General features: G+C 33.4%; 1 long non-coding RNA gene across 1 annotated transcript; it reads left to right on the top strand.

The window, feature by feature from the left end:
- The first annotated feature begins 18,232 nt into the window (after window positions 1-18,232).
- Window positions 18,233-21,224, top strand: LOC132741039 (uncharacterized). Its single transcript, XR_009627233.1, has 2 exons — window positions 18,233-18,268; window positions 20,564-21,224. It is a non-coding gene; the product is annotated as an uncharacterized LOC132741039 (long non-coding RNA).
- Window positions 21,225-21,433: the final 209 nt, after the last annotated feature.

Genomic DNA, 21,433 nt, shown 5'->3' with positions numbered 1-21,433 from the left:
GTTTTATCATAACGCGGCTCATATGTTAATAATATTATTATTTTCTATATATCTCAATAAACTAATTTATAGTCGTTTTACTCCCTACAGTACGCGCCTCCTCCATGAAAAATAATAAGTTTAATAATCTTCTTTTACTTTAAAAAAACTTTATTAGAAATTGTTTATTTCAAGCTTAAATCTACCTTCTTTTGATATATTAAAGACATGTTCAGATATAAATAACATGTTGTACTTTATGTAGTTGTACAAATATATATATGTGTATGGCAATCTAATTAGGAAATAGATATCAATTCTGAGTGCATTGTTGTAGAATAATGCACGGTTTGAGTTCAAATGCGTAGTAATATAATGCACGAAGTATTTATATCTATTTCCATTCTAACACGTCAAGAAAAAATATGACTATCATTATAAAGTTGGACTTTATGTTTGGTGGTTTAATTTGTTTTCGCCTAAGAGTTTCCAATAGAAACGTTCTTTCAAGGCTGTTCCAGTGGGTTGGAAAAAAACTGTCGTTAAATCTACCGTGTGTAAAAAACATTTTGGAGAATAACGAATTTTGAAAACGTTGATAAAACTTTCTTTGTTTATTTTATTTCACTCTACGATTTTTCAAGCGAAATACAAATTATTAAAAGTGAAATAAATGTAAAACTTAACTCGTTTGCGACATTAAATAGCGTACTTGATTTGATTGTTTTGTATGTGCTGTTTGGCGCTTCATTGTGACGTCATGTAAACAACACTTTAAACGTCTGTACAGCGTTAACGCCTGAATCAAAGATATTGGTGTTCGGATTAATTTTCTTAGTTAGACCATTTTCTTTCATTCTAGATAGTTTTCACAACAAAATTCGACAAAAAATGTTTTTATGCCCCCGCCATGTAATGGCCGGGGCATATAGTGTTACCCTGCTCCGTCATTCCGTCCTTCCGTCATTCTGTCATTCCGTCATCATCAGTTTCCGTTCATTATCTTTAGAACGGTTGGGCACATTCAACTCAAATTTGACATATGGATATGTCATGAGAAAATACAGGTCAAGTTCGAATTTGGTCATGGTTCGATGATTTTTGGCAGAGTTATGCCCCTTTTACTTTGAAAATAATATGAAATTTCAGTTTCCGTTCATTATCTCAAGAACGGTTGGACACATTCAACTCAAACTTGACATATGGATATGTTATGAGAAAATACAGGTCAAGTTCGAATTTGGTTATGGTTCAATGATTTTTGGCAGAGTTTATGCCCCTTTTACTTTGAAAATAATATGAAATTTTTCAGTTTCCGTTCATTATCTCCCCAACGGTACAACACAATCAACTCAAACTTGACATATGGATATGTCATGAGAAAATACAGGTCAAGTTCGAATTTGGTCATGGTTCGATGATTTTTGGCAGAGTTATGCCCCTTTCACTTTGAAAATAATATTTAATTTTCAGTTTCCGTTCATTATCTCCCTCAAGGTACAACACATTCAACTCAAACGTGACATATTGATGCGTCAAAGGAATGCGCAGGTCAAGTTCAAATTTGGTTGTGGTTCGATGATTTTTGGCAGAGTTATGCCCCTTTTACTTTGAAAATAATATGAAATTTTCAGTTTCCGTTCATTATCTCCCTCAAGGTACAACACATTCAACTCAAACGTGACATATGGATGCGTCAATGGAATGCGCAGGTCAAGTTCAAATTTGGTCATGGTTCAATGATTTTTGCAGAGTTATGCCCCTTTCACTTTAAAAGTAATATGAAATTTTCAGTTTCCGTTTATTATCTCCCCAATGGTACAACACATTCAACTCAAATTTGACATATGGATATGTTTTTGGAATGCCCAGGTCAAGTTCAAATTTGGTCATGGTTCAATGATTTTTGGCAGAGTAATGCCCCTTTCACTTTGAAAATAATATGAAATTTACAGTTTCTGTTCATAATCTACCTAACAGTGTTACATATTCAATTTTAATTTGACATATGGATATGTCAAAGGAATGGGCAGGTCAAGTTGGAATTTGGTCATGGTTTGATGGTTTTTTGGCAGAGTTATGTCCCTTTCACTTTGAAAATAATATAGATACATCTTAGGAATAAGCAGTTTAAGTTTGAATTTGGTCATGGTTCAATGATTTTGGACAAACTTATCTTTCCTGAATGTTGGAAAAATTTTGAACTTTCAGTTTCAGCACTCATTCTTTTAGCCATTATTTTGGCTACAAATATGCAATATGCTTTTTCTAAAGGTTAAGACTGAATAATTTCAGTGCCTTGAACGTTGTATGGAAATGGTTTGTGTTAACATTGAAAAGTTTTAAGGGCTTTGAACTTAAAATGAAAAAAAAAAATTAATGCACCATCTGAAATTTTGGCTGCATGCGGGGGCATCCGTGGCATGATGACACATTTCTAGTTTATTTATCAGATTTTTCAAACAAAATGGCGCCCTCAATGTGAAAATACACAGGGAGATAATAAGAACGGCGAGTGCATTGTTGTAGAATAATGCACGCTTCGGGCCTCCTTTGTTTATATAGAAAAATTTCCGATAGTGTTAGAATGCTAAATATACATTGTTATAATTAATATTAGTTAATAGGAGATTATAAGACACCAAGAATTCGAGATTTGTGCAAAAAACAGATACGTTACCATTTTTCCAATTGCTTTCAGAGACTAGATAAAAATACTTTTAAAGCATGAATATACACAATTTAGAAATTTATTATCATACTTTCAACAATATAGCACCAGTATAAATTACAAAATATTATGCATCAATATGCATTTTTAAAAAAATCCACGTCGAACTGAAGCTGATGAAAATGTTACTTATTAATCAGACTTTTTTATTCCAAATACATGATTTACTTATAAAAGCATTTTAGGTCAATAAAAATACCGATGGTCCATACTTATCTATTGAAATAATGTGGCTCGGATTTACTTAACAGTATAAATTTATTCCGCTAAGTGGAAATGAATATTAAATCATAGTAACGTATCTGTTTCATCGTTCTACTATGAACAAAATTTTGAAAAACCCTGAACACGTAGATAGATATTCATAAAGTTTTTTAAACAACTGACCAATAAATAATATGTCTGAACCAGTACTTTTAATATTAAATAGAACACACAATATCTTTTCCAGTTTTTTAGCTCGACTATACGAAGTATATGGAGAGCCGTCCTACTCGCCCCGGCGTCCGCGTCCAGATTTTAGATTAAAGTTTTGGTGCAGTACATGTAAAATATTTTTCACTATAACTTTGTCATGTCTTAAGGTATCAACTTCAAACTTCAAATATATGTACCTTATCATCAACCACATCTTATGTGACAAGGTTCATAACTCTAGCACCAATATTTTCAGATTAATCTCCCCTTGAACTTAGAATTTTCCTTAAAAAATACTATTTTTTACTGTTTCTTCTTTATTTCTTAAGGGATCAACCTCATACTTCAAATATATTTACGTTATCATCATCCCCATCTTATGTGACAAGGTTCATAACTCTAGCACCAATATTTTCAGATTTATCTCCCTTTGAACTTAGAATTTTCCATAAAAAATATTACTTTTTACTGTTTCTTATTTATTTCTAAAGGGATCAACTTCATACTTCAAATATATTTACGTTATCATCATCCGCATCTTATGTGACAAGGTTCATAACTCTAGCACCAATATTGCAAGAATTATCTCCCCATAAACTTAGATTTTTTTACAAGAAAAATGTTATTTTTTATTATAACTTTTTTAGCTGGACTATTCGATAAGAATAAGTAGAGCTATTGCAGTCACCCGAGCGTTGGCGTCAGACTTAGAATTTACGTTAAAGTTTTTGTAATACCTCAAATATTTTCAAAGTCCATTGACATATGGCTTTGAAACTTTGCACACTTGTTCACCATCATGACCCCAACCTGTAGACAGGAGGAGGTAACTCTATCAAGCATTTTCACAGAATTATGCCCCTTTTTGACTTAGAATTTATGTTAAAGTTTTTGTAATACCTTAAATATTTTCCAAGTCCATTGACATATGGCTTTGAAACTTTGAACACTTGTTCACCATCATGACCCCAACCTGTAGACAGGTGGAGGTAACTCTATCAAGCATTTTGACAGAATTATGCCCCTTTTTCGACTTAGAATTTATGTTAAAGTTTTTGTAATACCTCAAATATTTTCAAAGTTCATTGATAATATATTATGGCTTTGAAACTTTGCACACTTGTTCACCATCATTACCCCAACCTGTAAACAGGAGGAGGTAACTGTATCAAGCATTTTTTTTTACTATGAAGCACTAAGAATAGTCGAGCGTTGCTGTCCTACCGACAGCTCTTGTTAGGTTTTATTGTTTACTGACTGTAGCTTCAAATAGTCAAATAACATTGTGACTTTAACAAGAACATTTAAATGAAGACACCAATCTATTTGAATAATTATGTAAAAGCTAGATTAATCTGAGTGTTTCATAGTTTGAATTGACATTCTGTATTTCGTTTGTCTTTTTGGTTCATCTGCTGTTCAATTGTCTTTATATACTGGTACAATCTCGATCTTTGATTGTGTCATACTTGGTGATATGAGTAAGCCTACATGTATATGCTTATCTACATTTAACAAAATTATATCAGAAACAATGGTACCGCTTAAAGAAAACCAACTTAGTATTATAATCAATCCATATTTATGTGCACCTCCAAGATTTTGATCTATATCCAAATTAGTCCATTCCTATCATAGACAGACTATCTTAATTAATACGACGCTGACTAAAATTTGGAAACTAACGGGCATTCATTTAAAAATACTTTAATATGATGTTTTTTTCATTACCTTACAGTGCTGTTATATATTGCCTAACCATATATTACTAATTTAAACCAAAGTTTTGTTGACGATTTAGTTATATATATTAAACAGTACTCAAATATCTTTCTAAACAGATACGTTACAATGATAAACAGATACGTTACCAGAAGTTATACAGTCCTCTACATTTTATTTTTAATACAAATTTTGCAAACCAAAAAGATATCAACATATATTTATTCCAGGAAATAAAACAGTAAATCTTTATATGTTTCTTTCCTGTTTTTCAACATTTTATTTTCTAGAAAACTCAACTAATCCTTGAATTTCAAATTCCTGATTCACATTTTCAGTTTTCCAATAAAATCGAGATCAATGCATCATTTATCGGCTACACGTACGTTATGCTGTGATTTTTAACATGAAACCATTTCAAAACTGAGCAAAATCGCCAATTAAGATTCAAACAATAAATATTGGTAACGTATCTGTTGGTAACGTATCTGTTGGTCAAAAATCTAAAATATATCAGATATACACATATGTTTGCCAAATAGATCAAATATTAAGTTTTATAAAGCATATATTTGAATAATGCATAAATGCGATCCTACTTTTAAGTGCTGGTAATAGTAAATGTTTCTCAGTGGGATATCATGGTAACGTATCTGTTTCACTTTAAAGTATAATCCAAATTGCCTCATCATTGCAAAGTCATTGTGGTTCTAGCATGTATATTGTAGTCAAAATTATTTTTGAATTATGAAATATGATAAAACTTGAGTTCAATAGCAAACTATTAATATGTTACAAGTTCATATTACTCTTACTCAGGTTTACCTTAAGTGTGGTAACGTATCTGTTCAATATATGAGGGACATGCATTTAAGTTGAAATTCACTGTAGAAAACAATAAAAATCGTTGACTTAGCAGGGGCATAAATGAGCTATTTTGATATATACTCCTTAAATAGGGGGGTTCGGGGGCATAGTCCCCCGAGAAAATTTTTGGAAGAGGAAGTGATATCCAGGTATTTCGTGACTATCTAGAGGCTATATTGAGAACATAGTGCCACCAATGCTTTCCAGTGTTTATATATAACTGTAGTAAATTGGCTATAAGACTAATTGGACTAATTGCAACACTGATAGTCAATTCAATGTTTATTTGACTTAAAAATTAAAAAAAAAAATGAGTTGCCTCAACTGGGATTTGAACTCGAGACCTCTTGATTCATAAGCGAGTGTGCAAACCGCTCGGCCACGGTGAAATTATAAGTTACAACCTGAAGAAAACCATATTATTCTTAATTAGGGTTTGTAACTCTTATTATTTTGACGCTAAACACAGATGTAAATAATCATGGAGCTAACTGTAAGCATGTATATCTATAAAAAATGAAACAATATTAGTAATCTTTGACCATTCAGGAACTACTTTGCTTGAAAATTAATGCGCCTGTAATTTGGCAATCTTTACGCATTGATCTCCCCTGAATTTTTCGGCGTTAGTGTACATATAAAGGGAAGTAACCGCTTCAAAAAAGTGGACTACTTTAGGCATTTGCAATTAACAGCATTAGGCTCTGAAATTTCGCTACCATTATTTGTTTGGTCTGACGACCCAAACAAATAAAAAAATCAATGAACCGAAAAATGATGAGATGCACAACCAGACATTGTCCCTAAAATGTTGATGAAATTGCACCAGCAGTTTCTGAGGAGTAGTCCAGACAAACTTCTGTGTAGCTGGCAACACAAAAAGACCCTTTTTATTCAAGGGCAATAACCCAGCCAAAAAAATCAAGCAAAAAATGTGTATATTATGCACAAGTACTTGACCTACATGTAATTAGTCCTGTAAAGTTTCATTGAAATTGCATTAATGGTATATGAGCAGTAGTCCGGACCAATTTTATTATTTCAAGGGCCATAACTAGGCTAAAAATCATTCAAGCGGAAAACCCGTGTAATATGCGCAAGTGCTTGACTTACAAATCAATTCTGTAAAGTTTCATTGAAATTGCTTTAGTGGTAGTCTATATGAGAAGTGGTCTGGACAAACTTAAAAAATAAAATTATTAAAGGGCCATAACTCTGACCAAATTCATTGAATCATACAAAGTCGATGATATGAACAACTACACTTGGTACTGATCATTCCTGAAAAGTTTGGATGAAATTGCGCCATTTTTTTTAAGAAGTAGTAGACAAGCTTTTGTGTATCTGGCAACACCTTTTTTATTAAAGGGCCATAACTTGGCCAAAAATCATTCAACCAGAAAACCCGTGCAATATGCGCAAGGACTTGAGCTACAGATCAAACCTGTAAAGTGCCATTGAAATTGAATAAGTGGTATAGTAGTCCGGACAAACTTTAAAAATAACAAGAAATGTCGAACAGCACATATTATATGTTATTTTGGTTTTGGAGTGATATATGTGGATATATTACCTGCCAAGATAAAATATCATCTATCAAACCAAAATAATAATTTTATTACCCTTCCCCTGTCGAGTTTAGACGATTTTTTTAACAAATCATTGCTGTTTCAAATGAAACATCAAAATAAGATTCCCTTAAGGGCATCCCTTCATCACAACATGACGTCACATAAATACATGACGTATTTTTTCCTGTACCTAACGAATGTAAACAAGAGAAAAGGAGTAGTCTATTGAACACACTTTTTAGCTCACCTGAGCAATGCTCATGGTGAGCTATTGTGATGGCCCTGTGTCCGTCGTGCGTCGTCAACTTTTGAACATTTACAACATCTCCTCTGAAACCAATGACTGCACATCAACCAAACTTTACAGAAATGATCCTTGGGTGGTCCCCTTTCAAAGTTGTTCAAATGGTTCCGGTCTGTTGCATATGTAGGTCATAGGCCCAGAAAAGGATTTCAAAAAACACAAAATTAAAAACCTCTTGTCTGAAAGTACATGGGCCAGAGCTTTGATTTTTGGTATATGGTATCATCTATGGGTCATCTACCAAAGTTTTCAAATTGTGTCCCTAGTGTCAAAATTGGCCCCGCCCCGGGGGTCATAGGTTTTTCCTTATATAATATATAGTAACATCTAAAAAATCTTCTTCTCTGATTTGGCAAAGGCTACAGATTAGATATTTGGCATGAAACATTGTGTAGTAGACCTCTATCTATCAAGATTGTTCAAATAATGGCCCTAGGGTCAAAATTGGCCCCGCCCCGGGGGGTCATTGATTTTCATTACATACATATAGTGAGAACTTGAAAAATCTGCTGGTCTGAAAGTAAATGCCCTAGAGCTTTGATATTTGGTCTATGGTATCATCTGAAGGTCCAATACCAAAGTTGTACAAATTTTGTCCCTAGTGTCAAAATTGGCCCCACCCCGGGGGGTCATAGGTTTTTCTAATATGTATATAGTAAAACATAAAAAAATCTTCTTCTCTGAATTGGCAAAGGCTACAGGTAAGATATTTGGCATGAAACATTGTATGGTAGACCTCTACCAAGATTGTTCAAATAATGGCCCTCGGGTCAAAATTTGCCCCGCCCTCGGGGGTCATTGATTTTCATTATATACATATAGTGAAAACTTGAAAAATCTAAATCTGGTCTCAAAGTAAATGGCCTAGAGCTTTGATATTTGGTCTATAGTATCATCTATAGGTCCAAAACAAAAGTTGTTAAAATTTTGTTCCTAGAATTAAAATCAGCCCCGCCCTGGGGGTCATAGGTTTTTGCTTATATGTATATTGTAAAACCTAAAAAAAATCTACTTCTCTGAATTTGTAAAGGCTACAGGTTAGATATTTGGCATGAAACAATGTAAAGTTGACCTCTACCAAGATTGTTCAAATAATGGCCCTCGGGTCAAAATTGGCCCTGCCCCGGGGGGTCATTGATTTTCATTATATACATATAGTGAAAACTTGAAAAATCTTCTGGTCTGAAAGTAAATGGCCTAGAGCTTTGATATTTGGTATATTGTATTAACTGAAGGTCCAATACCAAAGTTGATCAAATTTTGTCCCTAGTATCAAACTTGGCCCCGCCCTGGGGGGTCATAGGTTTTTAGCTCACCTGTCACAAAGTACAGGGTGAGCTTTTGTGATCGCTTTTCGTCCGGCGTCCGTAAACTTTTACTTTAAATGACATCTCCTCATTAACCGCTGAGCAAATTTCATCCAAACTTCACAGGAATGTTCCTTTGGAGGTCACCTTTAAAAATTGTTCAAAAAATTTAATTCCATGCAGAACTCTGGTTGCCATGGCAACCGATAGAAAAAACTTAAAATATCTTTTTTTAAAAAACCCAAAAAGGTAGAGCTTAGATATTTGGCATGAAACATTTTCTAGTGAGTGTCTATCAAGTTTGTTCAAATAAAAACCCTGGGGTCAAAATTGGCCCCGCCCCGGGGGTCATTGATTTTCCCTATATGCATATAGTAAAAACTTAAAAATCTTCTTTTAAAGAACCCAAAAAGCTAGAGCTAAGATATTTAGCATGAAACATTTTCTAAGGGGTGTCTACCAAGTTTGTTCAAATAAAAGCCCTGGGGTCAAAATTGGCCCCGCCCAAGGGGGTCATTGATTTTCCCTATATGCATATATAGTAAAAACTTATGAAATCTTCTTTTAAAGAACCCAAAGAGCTAGAGCTAAGATATTTAGCATGAAACATCTTCTAATGAGTGTCTATCAAGTTTGTTCAAATAAAAGCCCTGGGGTCAAAATTGGCCCCGCCCCAGGGGGTCATTGATTTTCCCTATATGCATATAGTAAAAACTTATAAAATCTTCTTTTAAAGAACCCAAAGAGCTAGAGCTTAGATATTTAGCATGAAACATGTTCTACCAAATTTGTTCAAATAAGAGCCCTGAGGTCAAAATTTGCCCTGCCCCGGGGGTCATTGATTTTCCTTATATGTGTAAAGCAAAAACTTTTAAAAAAAACATCTTCTTTGAAAAAAAACAAATAGCTAGAGTTTTGTTACTAAGCATGAAACATCTTTTAGAGAGTGTCTACAAAGTTTGTTCATATAAAAGCCCTTGGGTCAAAATTGGCCTGGCCCCGGTGGTCATTGATTTTATCTATGTGTATAGCAAAAACTTAAAAAAACTTCTTTAAAAAAAACCAAATATCTTCCAGTTAGTGTCTTCAAAGTTTGTTCAAATAAAAGCCCTAGGGTCAAAATTGTCCCTGCCCCGGGGGACATTGATTTTCCTTATATGTGTAGAGCAAAAACTTAGAAATCTGATTTTAAAAAAAAAACAAATAGCTTAGAGTTTAGATATTAAGCATGAAACATCTTCTAGATCTAGTGAGTGTCAAATGGGGTCAAAACTGGCCCCGCCCTAGGGGTGTCATTGCTTTTAACTATATGTGTATAGTTAAATCTTAAAAAATATTTTTTTAAAAAACTCAACGAGCCAAACCTTAGATGTTTTTCATGAAATATCTTCTAATGGGTGTCTACCAAGTTTGTTCAAACAAAAGCCCTGGGGTTTAAACTGGCCCCGCTCCAGGGGCATATATACAGGTGAGCGACTTCAGGGCCATGATGGCCCTCTTCTTTGTAATTAATATCAAGCTTTCACAAGGTCATATTTGTTTTCAATACTGATGAGAATATGTATCATTACTCTACTTTGATAAATATTTATCATTTGACAGGTAAAAAGTGCTTGTAAATCGGAATTTACACCGAGTAAAATCAAACCGTACGCGCATCACCTCAGTGCATGTTGTTTACAACATGGGGTACCCAACGGGGAAATTTAGTGTGTATATTACCCGTCTGGCTCGTCAATATCAATTTCTTTCGGGTGATCAATATCCAATCAAAAAGGCGGAAAAATCTGGAAGGGAAATAAACCCCCCTTCCTAGCCCTTGACTCACATTATTAGCAATTTTGTTATAGAAAATTGCCAAAAATGGGTACAGGGAAGTGTTCATTTATGGAAAAAATAAAAATAATGACGACCTTGTGATAAATAGTTTTCAATAAGCAGAAACCATTCTGACATTTAAGACCCCTCTGACCATGACCTTTCAACTAATGACCCCAAAAGCAATAAGGGTCATCTGCTTGATATGACCAATCACTATGTGAAATATGAAGACTTTGTGATAATTATCTTTTAAAATTATTATTACGGAATGAGCTGAAATCATACTACCATTCAGGCCCCTGAGACCTCAAAATTGACCTTTGACCTGGTCATCCCAAAATCAATAGGGGTCATCTACTAGTTATGACCAATCAATATGTGAAATATAAAGACTTTGTGATAACTAGAACTCCGCGAGTCGGATGTGTCGCCTTGTGAACAATATATAGTTTAGGAGAAATGGCCAGGACAAAAATGATATTTGAAAATCAACAAAAGCAATAGCTCAAAAAATAAGAAATGCAGAGCAGCAGTTTCTATGCATTGCACTTCTCAGTATCAATAAGATCTATCATCCTACTAAGTTTCAAGTCAAAAGCTTTTATAATTTATGAGATATGGCCTGGACAAAAATAAAGTTTGAAAATTAACAAGGGCAATAACTCAAAAAATAAGAAACGCAGAGTACCAGTTCTTGGGCACTGCACTTCTTCTTAATGAGATCTATCATCCTATGAAGTTTCATGTCCATAGCTTTTATACTTAAGGAGAAATGGCCTGGACAAAAATAAAGTATGAAAATAAACAAAGGGCAATAACTCAAAAAATAAGAAATGCAGAGTACCAGTTCTTGTGCACTGCACTTCTCCTTAATGAGATCTATCATCCTATGAAGTTTCAAGTCCATAGCTTTTATACATGAGGAGAAATGGCTCCGACAAAAATAAAGTATGAAAATTAACAAAGGGCAATAACTCAAAAAATAAGAAATGCAGAGTACCAGTTCTTGTGCACTGCACTTCTTCTTAATGAGATCTATCATCCTATGAAGTTTCAAGTCCATAGATTTGATACTTTAGGAGAAATGGCCCGGACAAAAATAAAGTATGAAAATTAACAAAGGGCAATAACTCAAAAAATAAGAAGTGCAGAGTACCGGTTCTTGTGCACTGCACTTCGGGTCATTGTAAGAAGCATGCATACCAAGTTTGAAGTCAATCCGACTTATAATGACTGACTTATGCTCCGGACAAGCTTAAGGGGACGCCGACGCCGACACCGACAACGACGCCGACAACGACGCCGACACCGCCGACAAAAGTAACACCTATATGTCGCCTTTTTCAAGGCGACACAAAAAAGTAACAAAGATAATACGTGGAAATCATACTACCATTCAAGGCCCCTGTGTCCTTGACCTTTGATCTAGTAACCCAAAAATCAATAGGGGTAATCTACTAGTTATGACCAATCGATATGTTAAATATGAAGACATTTTGATGAATTGTAACCAAGATAATGAGTGGAAACTATTCTGACTTTTAAGGCCCCTAAGACCTTGACCTTTGACCTAGTGACCCCAAAATCAATAGGGGACATCTACTAGTTTATGACCAAACACTATGTGAAATATGAAGACTTTGTGATAAATACTTTTCAAGATAATCAGCAGAAACTATTCTGACATTTAAGGGCCCCGTGACCTTGAACTTTGACCTAGTGACCCCAAAATCAATAGGGGCCATCTACTAGTTATGGTCATTCAATATGTGAAATTAGAAGACTGTGATGAATTGTAACCAAGATGATGAGCGGAAACCATTCTGATATTTAAGGCCCTGTGACCTTGACCTTTGATCTAGTGACCCCAAAATCAAAAGAGGTCATGCACTATTTATGACTAATCACCATGTGAAATAAAAAAAACTTCATGATAAATACTTTTCATGATAATCAGCGGAAACCATTCTGACATTTAATGCCCCTGTGACCTTGACCTTTAACCTAGTGACCCCAATATCAATTGGAGTCATAATCAATATGTGAGATAAGAAGACTTTGTGATGAATTGTAACAACCCTTAGGAAAAGGAAAGGCATTTAACTTGTAGTTATATTGCAGTTATTTAGCAGTTTTTTCAAATAAATGCCTTTTTTACAATTTTTTGCCCTTCATCTTAATTTGTAGGATTCCATTTAAACAGCAGTTCTTAAAAAACTGGTAAAAACTTGTTGTTAAAAAACTTGTGTCCAGCATTTTTTACCAGTTTTTCAACATTTAAAAATAAATGGTGATGTTAAACAATACTTACATTACCATTTTTTACAAGTTATTTTCTTGAACCATTTTTTTAAGCTAAAAGATTGTGACAGAAGCTGCAGTTTTTACAAGTTTTATTTAAATGCTTTTAGGAAAATATAATTCATGCACACTAATATTCACTTAATACCTTGTAGTGCATCATAGCAATATTGTATGTGTACAACTCACCGGTGTGGGGTGTAAATTTACTTTCAAACTGAGTCATGCCGTCCAGAGGCAGCAAAAGAAATCACATGAACAAACCCTGTCGTCTTCTCTTTTTTTTTTTAAACTCATGAGCCAGATAGTTTGTCTGTACAATGTGAAGGTTGTAGTTTACAATGCCTGCGACAGAGTTGAAACTCAGACACTAGCTGTTGTATTTTATAAATTATACTGCTTGCGGTAACGTAATTTCAAACCAAAACAAAATTTCTACAGCATTCTTTTCTTCAATTTTCTTTCAAAAGGAAGCTTTGCAAAATACTATACAATAGTATATAACTTTGATTTCAAAATTACTGTTAGCTGTTTTAGTACCGCGAAAATAGGAACTTTCACTGTAAATGAAAGAAAGCATGTTTGACAGACAAGTTAAATGGTATGAAAAGACATTATGAAGTCCTACATATTATTATTATTATTGTAAAACAAAATTTTTTTTTTGTGTCTTGAGAGTGACTCACTCTTTCCAAAAATACAATAGGGAGTAAAGACACTAGCTCTAAAATTTATCTGTTAATTGCTCTATAGTTAAATCTAGTCAGCATTAGACATCAGCATGTATTAATATAAAATTTCTGATATTTGGAGGATCAGATTGAGAATAGATATCTTATTTATGGCAATTGTTCAAAAATAATTATGTCCCCTCATTTTCTCATTATGTACACTTAAAACGATTCTTTATAGCTGACATATGCATGAATCACTTATGTCCACTTTTAACAGTTCTTGTATATCTTGTTTTTTTTTGTTTTGTTTAAGCTAGACTTTAAAGCCCCATGTATTTCTTAAGAATTCTGTATCGAAAGGGTTTTACCTCTTGACACCAAATGTCAAAATATTTAGCCTTTGTATATTGTTTTTTACTAATAAACCCCAGTCGTTTCTGTATCGTTAGTACCTTCAGTACTTTGATTATGGAAATTTGATAGTCTGCAATATAACGTAAATGATGTACACTAGACAGCTAGGCCTTTAGAATATAAAAGATATCACCATCAAAGAAGAAATAAAATAACTTTTTTAAAATCATGCAGAAAGATATACTGGTATTTAAAAAGTCCCAGTTTTTCCCAGTTATTATCCTAGAAAATTCCAGAATGTTAAAACCAGTCTTGGCTATTCAAGTAATGCCTAGGAAATACCAGTTACTGAGAACTAGGCATTTCTAATAATTTTTAAACAACTCATCAATTTCAAAGTTATACTAGGAATTGTAATTTATTTTCTGAGATTTCTAAGACTTAAGATTTTGCAAAATTCCTAGTCTTTAGGAATTACTTAGAATTTATCTTGTAGAACAAAATCCTTAACATCTGTGCTAAATTCCTTGAATCTTACATAAATTCCTAAAGACTAGGAATTCTCTTTGTTGAAAGTAAACAAGTAAATAAAGAAGGAAGACAATAAAATTGAAAATAAAAATGTTTTCTTTCTTTTTTTAAATAAAACAACATACTGATCTAGATCTATTTAATAATATTTTTCTAGGATTACTTTTATTATTATTATTTAATTGAAATTTAATAATCAATTGACCTTAATGGTCAACCTGCATTATGACAATTTTATCATTGGCTATTTAATTAATAGATATTAAATAGGAATATATAACCCAAAAAGAAATAACAAATGTTCAGGCACTCCAAGTAAATCAAAGACGTATTATAAACCTTAAGAAAATAATCAATAATTGACATCTGAAGTATGTAATTTTTATCAGTTGTGTAGAGCTATTTTTAGCGCTGTCAAATTGCATCCACTGATGTCATGCTTCAGTGCACAGGCTGTGTGTATAAACCACTTTATGCACGGCTTATACTGCCTGTTGACATTTTTATTGATTGTGATTTGAACATATGTATCGTATAAGTACCTAATCTCACACCCAACCTATTCTCAAACCTTTCATTCATGTGCTGTTATTTTTTTACTAGAAGTGACTATGATGTCCTGAACTTGTGTGCATAAAAGCTTTGTTTCTGACAGACATGTCTGCTGATGTCAAATGAAAACAGTGCATAGGAACAAATATTTACATAACATATTTTATTACTTAGCGTAATTTCATACAAATTGCTATTACCTTTGTAAGTCCCGTCAATACACCATTAACTATTTGTGAAAATGAATATTATAGACAAAAATATCTTAAAGCAGGTAACTGCATTGTGTAGGGTACTTCATTGTCATGTGATAGTCATATAACAATCACTTCATTGACTAAACTAAACAGTAGAATTTTAGAGATACTTGAAGGGGTTTGAGATTAGGTTCTTTATTTTAAGAGGCCATGTTAGTTTTAAAACAGAGGGTTGTGCTATTCCAAGTTGGAAATCGAGCTTTTTTAATAGTTGAATTTCAGTCAAATTTTACAGAAATGTTATAGAGCGGGTGCACCTATTACCGAACACTTAAGCCGCGTTTTATCTCGGTCGGAATTACGAGCACTTTAAACTAAAGAGAGACAACTCTTCAATAGATTAGTAATTATGCTACAATTTTGGCCAGTATTAGAACCCTAACGAATACAAATAAAGGCGTTATCGTCCGATCAAAAGATCTACCAACTGCCCCTAATACCGAATGATGATTGTAATTCCGAACATTGGTGTTCCTAATTCCGAACATGAGGAACTTTTTAAAATAAATATGTTGAGTAAACAAATACACACCATTTTCGTACTTTGGCACAAATCTACATTAGAAAAGGGTTTTGTCAATCATCAAAGTATTTTTAAAATGTTAATTTTATTAAACATATTCATTTCTGCAACAAAAGTATTGAATGTCAACGAAAAGGAAAATATATAGTTTCAAAAACCAAAAAAAGGATTCAAACAATATATTCAAACAGTCATATTTTAAGCGACAATATTATAACTACAGTTTGCATCAAGTAATCTTCTATATGTAGAGAATATATGTTGTTGCACTAACACTAACAGTAATTATATTCAAAAGGAAGATCATCCGAGCAGTCGGTAAGTTCATCGGCAACACAAGTAAGAAAAAAGCGCCTGAAACAATTTATGCACTGTATATAGTCCTCATAAAATGTTTAGCACTTAAAACAGCTTGTAGGACTTACTGCAATATTATCATCTGAATCGGATGCCTCAATTTCTTTTATGATCTGTTTAGTCTCTTGCTTCTTTTTCTCCTTCAGTTCTCTCAGCTTTTTCTTTGCCTCTTCTCTATCCTTCCGTTTCTTTTCGAGTGCAATCTGTTTTTCTTTCAGCTCTTTGGCTCTCTTGAGTTTATTTTGTAATCGTTCTCTCTATCATTCTTGTTTTTTTTTCAATTCCTTTTCTTTCTTTTCTTCTTTTTTCGTTCAACCATTATCTGTACTTTTCCCCTGTTGCTTTTGGCATTATCATTTTACGTGCTTTTGGTTTCTTTGTTTCAGTCTTTGGGAATATTAAATGTTTGCTAAATGGTGACATAGATACGTCTGTTGCTTTAGGAACACATTCATCCGAAGATTTCAATGGTGTTGTAATAGAATCAGTCGTAATGTTAGGTGTCAGAGTAAACATGGAGGCAGTTGATGTATCAGTCGGGCAGTTGATGTAGCAGTCGGCTCCATTGAGAGAGACACGACTGTGAATGGCTTAGATGGAGTGGTGACTAAATCATTTGAAGCTGTAGGTATTTCATCAAGCACAGATTCGTTTACAATATCTGACGGCGATAATTTACCAGCTGATGTAGGAGGAGTCACAGCTAATGTAACAACAGTAGTTGCTGTAGTTATTGAGTCCAATGGGGTGAATCATTCTCTTTCAACTTTTGTTCGGAATTTGGAACATTCAGAGTTCAGTATGTAATTCCGAACACTGCCAGTTATTCATTCATACGACCTTAAAACATGTACAGGGGCTTCACACATGATTTTTATTTTTGTCTACATCATTGATTTCAAAAGAATTTGACTAAAGCATCAATATTGAATATTTTATGATATTAGTAAAAATTTGTAAAAAATTAGCTAATAAATAAAATGTCTTACCAAAAATTGAAGTAAATCCTTGAATGCACAAAATCACAACAAACAACACAACCGCGAATTCAAAATGTTGCGGGTGGAAAGAGAGACAAAGTGACGTTATAATAATGATTTCAATTTTTTGAATTGTGTTAAACATGAAATATTAAATGAATTATAATATATTGGTCGGAATTAGGAGCATGTTTGGCATTAGGTGCACCCGCTCTATAATGATTAAAGTGTACATATGTAAAGAATTTTTATGAAGATATATTTTTAATCACATTATAAGACCTCTTGAATGCTTAGAGGTTTGAGAACTGGTTAGTCCACGATAGATCTAATTAGGGGTGGATTTAAGGTGATTATTATTGCATAGTTGAAAATCCCATGTGGCAAATAGACTCTTGTGCAGATTTTTTCACGTGTCAAATTTGTGCATTTCCAAATTTTCACGAGTCAAAACCCGAATCTCCGCCTGAATTAAAGTAGGCCTATATGTGGCAGGTCATATTTATGCTGACGGAAATTAACGATGATAACTTAGTCTTTACTTAACCAGCGAACCTTTACGATTATACTCGAGCAATTTCCGTATATTTACGCTAACCGAGACGAGCATAATTTCATGACGTATTTAATACGTATACTGATGACGTAGCAACACAATTGTTTTGGAAACTACTGTAGCTTTGTATGAAATTCAAGCGCTTGTTGGGCTAAAATAATAGATTTGTGAAATAAAATTCAACGATATAATTGAAATTATTCAGTCATTGTATTGACGGCAAAAACAACGGAACTACACGAAATTTTGCGAATCAAGCACATGTTACTGACGTAGTACACAGGTTTATTACGTAGAACACAGGTTTATTGTGCGCGCAATATTCAAAGACGGCAGACACTTCGTCTCATATCGACAGTGAACTGATATCGTCTCACCAATAAAGACATACAACGAGGAAGGTGAAATAGCCCAAGCAAATAATCAGAAAAAGACCTTCAAAGCTGCAATCGGTGAAATTCACTGTGAGTATTATCATAAATGCACTGTTTTTTTCCCAAACAGAGACGGCGTGTTTATGACCTCTAGAAAAAATGAAGAGTCTAGAGATTATTTTAATGACCTTTCTTCACTTCTAAAAGCATTATTTTGTAACAATTTGCCGACTGTAACAATAGAAATAATAATTGTATTTCCAGCTTATTCCTAGTTACAGTTAAGATACTTAAACCTTACTGGAAAAAATGCGTAAACGGACATTTGTCACATATTTTCGCGACCTGTTTTCATTTATTTCTTTGTTGAACAGGAAAGATATAATAATAATAAATAAAAAAACAAAGCATCGTTAAATATGGCTGTGCTTCCCTGCAGGAAATTATTTGCTTATGCCCTTTAAAAATATTGAAATTTAAAATATTGTTTTGAAAAATGCATGGCTAGAAAGTTTTTTTACACCCAGACAGTGCAATACCCTAGTATGCAGACAGTTCACTACCTTAGCAATTTTGAACTTGTATTAGAAAAAAAAGTTTTTCATAAAGAAACAATATTTTTATATGACCATTAATTTATGTAGATCTAGTTATATATTTAGAACAAGATCAACAAGAAAAGATGATGTTCAATAAGCCTACATCATGTCTGTATTTTAAAATAACACATTACTGACAGACTGTATTTTTAAATCACAATAAGATACCTCCAAAAATTTATTTGAAACAGAAATCATGTTTTCTGTTTGTTTTTGATTTATGTGTGTGTTTGTGTGTGATTTAATCTCTTAGATTTCTGTGCATGTATAGGAATTATTGGACCACTAAAAAAGTTGTCTAGGCCACCAAAATTTATCGGTCATTCAGTGGTCCAAGTGACAGCCTAGCTAAAATGGTTTGTCTTTGACACTGTCTAAGCCTATACTAGAGAATCTGAATACTGGTCCATTAAAATAAATCCCACATGATGATTTGCAAAGAACAAAAATAGCACAAACAGTGTCATACTTTAAGCACTAACCTGAATACATTGCCTCTCAGTCATTGAATTTAAGATTTTTGAATATACTCGTCCGAATTCCAGTTTTGAATTTATTCTACTATATATTTAGCTCTTAAAATTTACACTGGTCATGGGCCACCGGGCCAGTGCTAAATTAGATGACTGTAATCTGTTATTGTATTAGGGGGCAGGACATGAAGTGGTTGAACACGCTTGAACAAGATATTTTTGTGGCCCCACTTTAGTGGCGGGCATTTAGATTTACCCTTGTCCGTCCGTTCTCTTTTGTGTCGGATGTAACTCAAAAAGTATTTGACCTAGAGTCATGAAACTTTACAGGAATGTTGATCAGCATGTGTAGTTGTGCACCTTGGTATTTTTGTCTGGATTTATATAGTATTTTTAGAGTTATTGCCCTTGACTTAGTAAAATTTTGCAATTTTCAACTTGTGTCGCATGTAACTCAAAATGGGTTTGACATAGAGTCATGAAACTTTGCAGGAATGTTGATCAGCATGTGAAGTTGTGCACTGGATATTTTCGTGTGGATTTATTTTATTTTTTTAGAGTTATTGACCTTGACTTAGAAAATTTTTGCAATTTTCAACTTGTTGCATGTAAATCAAAAATGATTTGACATAGAGTCATTAAACCTTAAGGGAAGGTCGGTCAGCATATGTAGTTGTGCACCTTGGGTTCCGCTTGTGGATTTATCCCGTATTTGTAGAGTTATTTCCCTTGACTTCGTAAAAAACCGTTTCATTATGTTATGTTATTTGTTCCTTCAGTGCTTGAGTTAGAATCAACCAACTTTACAGAAATAATGATCAACATCACTAAATTACAGGAATAACAATGATAATAAATAATAATAAAAAAAATGCACAGTATATTTTCATTAGTTTGCTTTTTTTGGTGAACTTCAAAACTTACCTATGTGAATAAATGAGCATAAAAACCGCCCTGGATTTTCACTTATCAAATTTCAAAATATGTACATGACCAGTTTATAACTTCAATAGCTTTGTATAACCAAAAGCTACAAACCGGAGGCCCAGAACAGAGTGTGTCATAAACACGTCCTTCATGAATGGCCATTAAAAAAAATCAAATAACATACAAACCCACTTACCTGAAAATATATGTGAGAGTTTTGTAAATATTTAAGACACAGAAACCATTTTGTCAAGTTTGCAATGATTTTACTTGCTTGAACCAAGTGTGCATCCACTTCACGTCCTGCCAAGTGATTTGTATTTATTTCGTTTTCAAATATCTTGGTATATTTCCATATGTAGAGAAATGTATTTGTTTGATTTCAGATAAGAATTGGTACCACAAGGCCACAAAGGGAGGAGTTCAACTAATTTGTGGATGATGTTCAAAGCTGAGGAGAGTGAGAGCTTAAATCTATAAAACGGGTCAAAAACGTTTGATAAAGAAACTGTCATAAATTCTTCAGGTAATTGAAAGAGGGCAAGTTGTACAAAATGCCATGGAGCTAAATAAACATGGAGAAGAAACTGTGATGTCACACAGTTAAATTCAGTATTGGCAGAATTGTGTTCTTATAAGTTATCATATGTTGCGGGATTTTCAGAGATTTGATGCATCCTGGGTAAAAATAGCCAAAACACCGTCATATTGGATTCCCGGAGGAAGATGAAACATTTTTTTGCTTAAATAGAAAGCAATAGTTATTTATTGTAAAAGGTACTATACACACTTTCTATACAAATATTTGTCTGATGAAAATCTATGTCGGGGTATGTAAACAATAATTCATGGATATCGTCCAAGTTTAACGAGAGTGCGAAAATTGGAGACTATCGAGAAAACCCAATTATCACCAAAGCCTGCAAAGGATTGTGGGTCTAAATCTGACTATTATCTATTTTTAGAGCTTCCTATCTGTTGTATATATATATATATATCTGTGAAAATGCAAAGAAGTCGTTGGATTACCAAAGATCAACATTTCATTTGATTACCAGAGATCATCAATTCAGTGGATTACTGCGATTCTCAGTATGAAAGATTTGATGACAAGAAAATTATTAAACCGGCAAAAATTGGATCTTACAGCAAGGATTTACTCATTTCAGAAGACAGCAATAGAAAATGTAGGAGTTGCATGTAATACTGGAGGTTTCTTTCGTCATGTTTTGTACTGTTTAAGTGACGTTTCTTAG

The sequence above is a fragment of the Ruditapes philippinarum genome, unplaced genomic scaffold (assembly GCF_026571515.1).
Source record: "Ruditapes philippinarum isolate M1 unplaced genomic scaffold, ASM2657151v2 ctg4768_1_1_1_1, whole genome shotgun sequence".
NCBI lineage: Eukaryota > Metazoa > Mollusca > Bivalvia > Venerida > Veneridae > Ruditapes > Ruditapes philippinarum.
The sequence above is the reverse complement of the archived record's forward strand: the minus strand, read 5'-3'. Positions and strand labels throughout refer to the sequence as shown.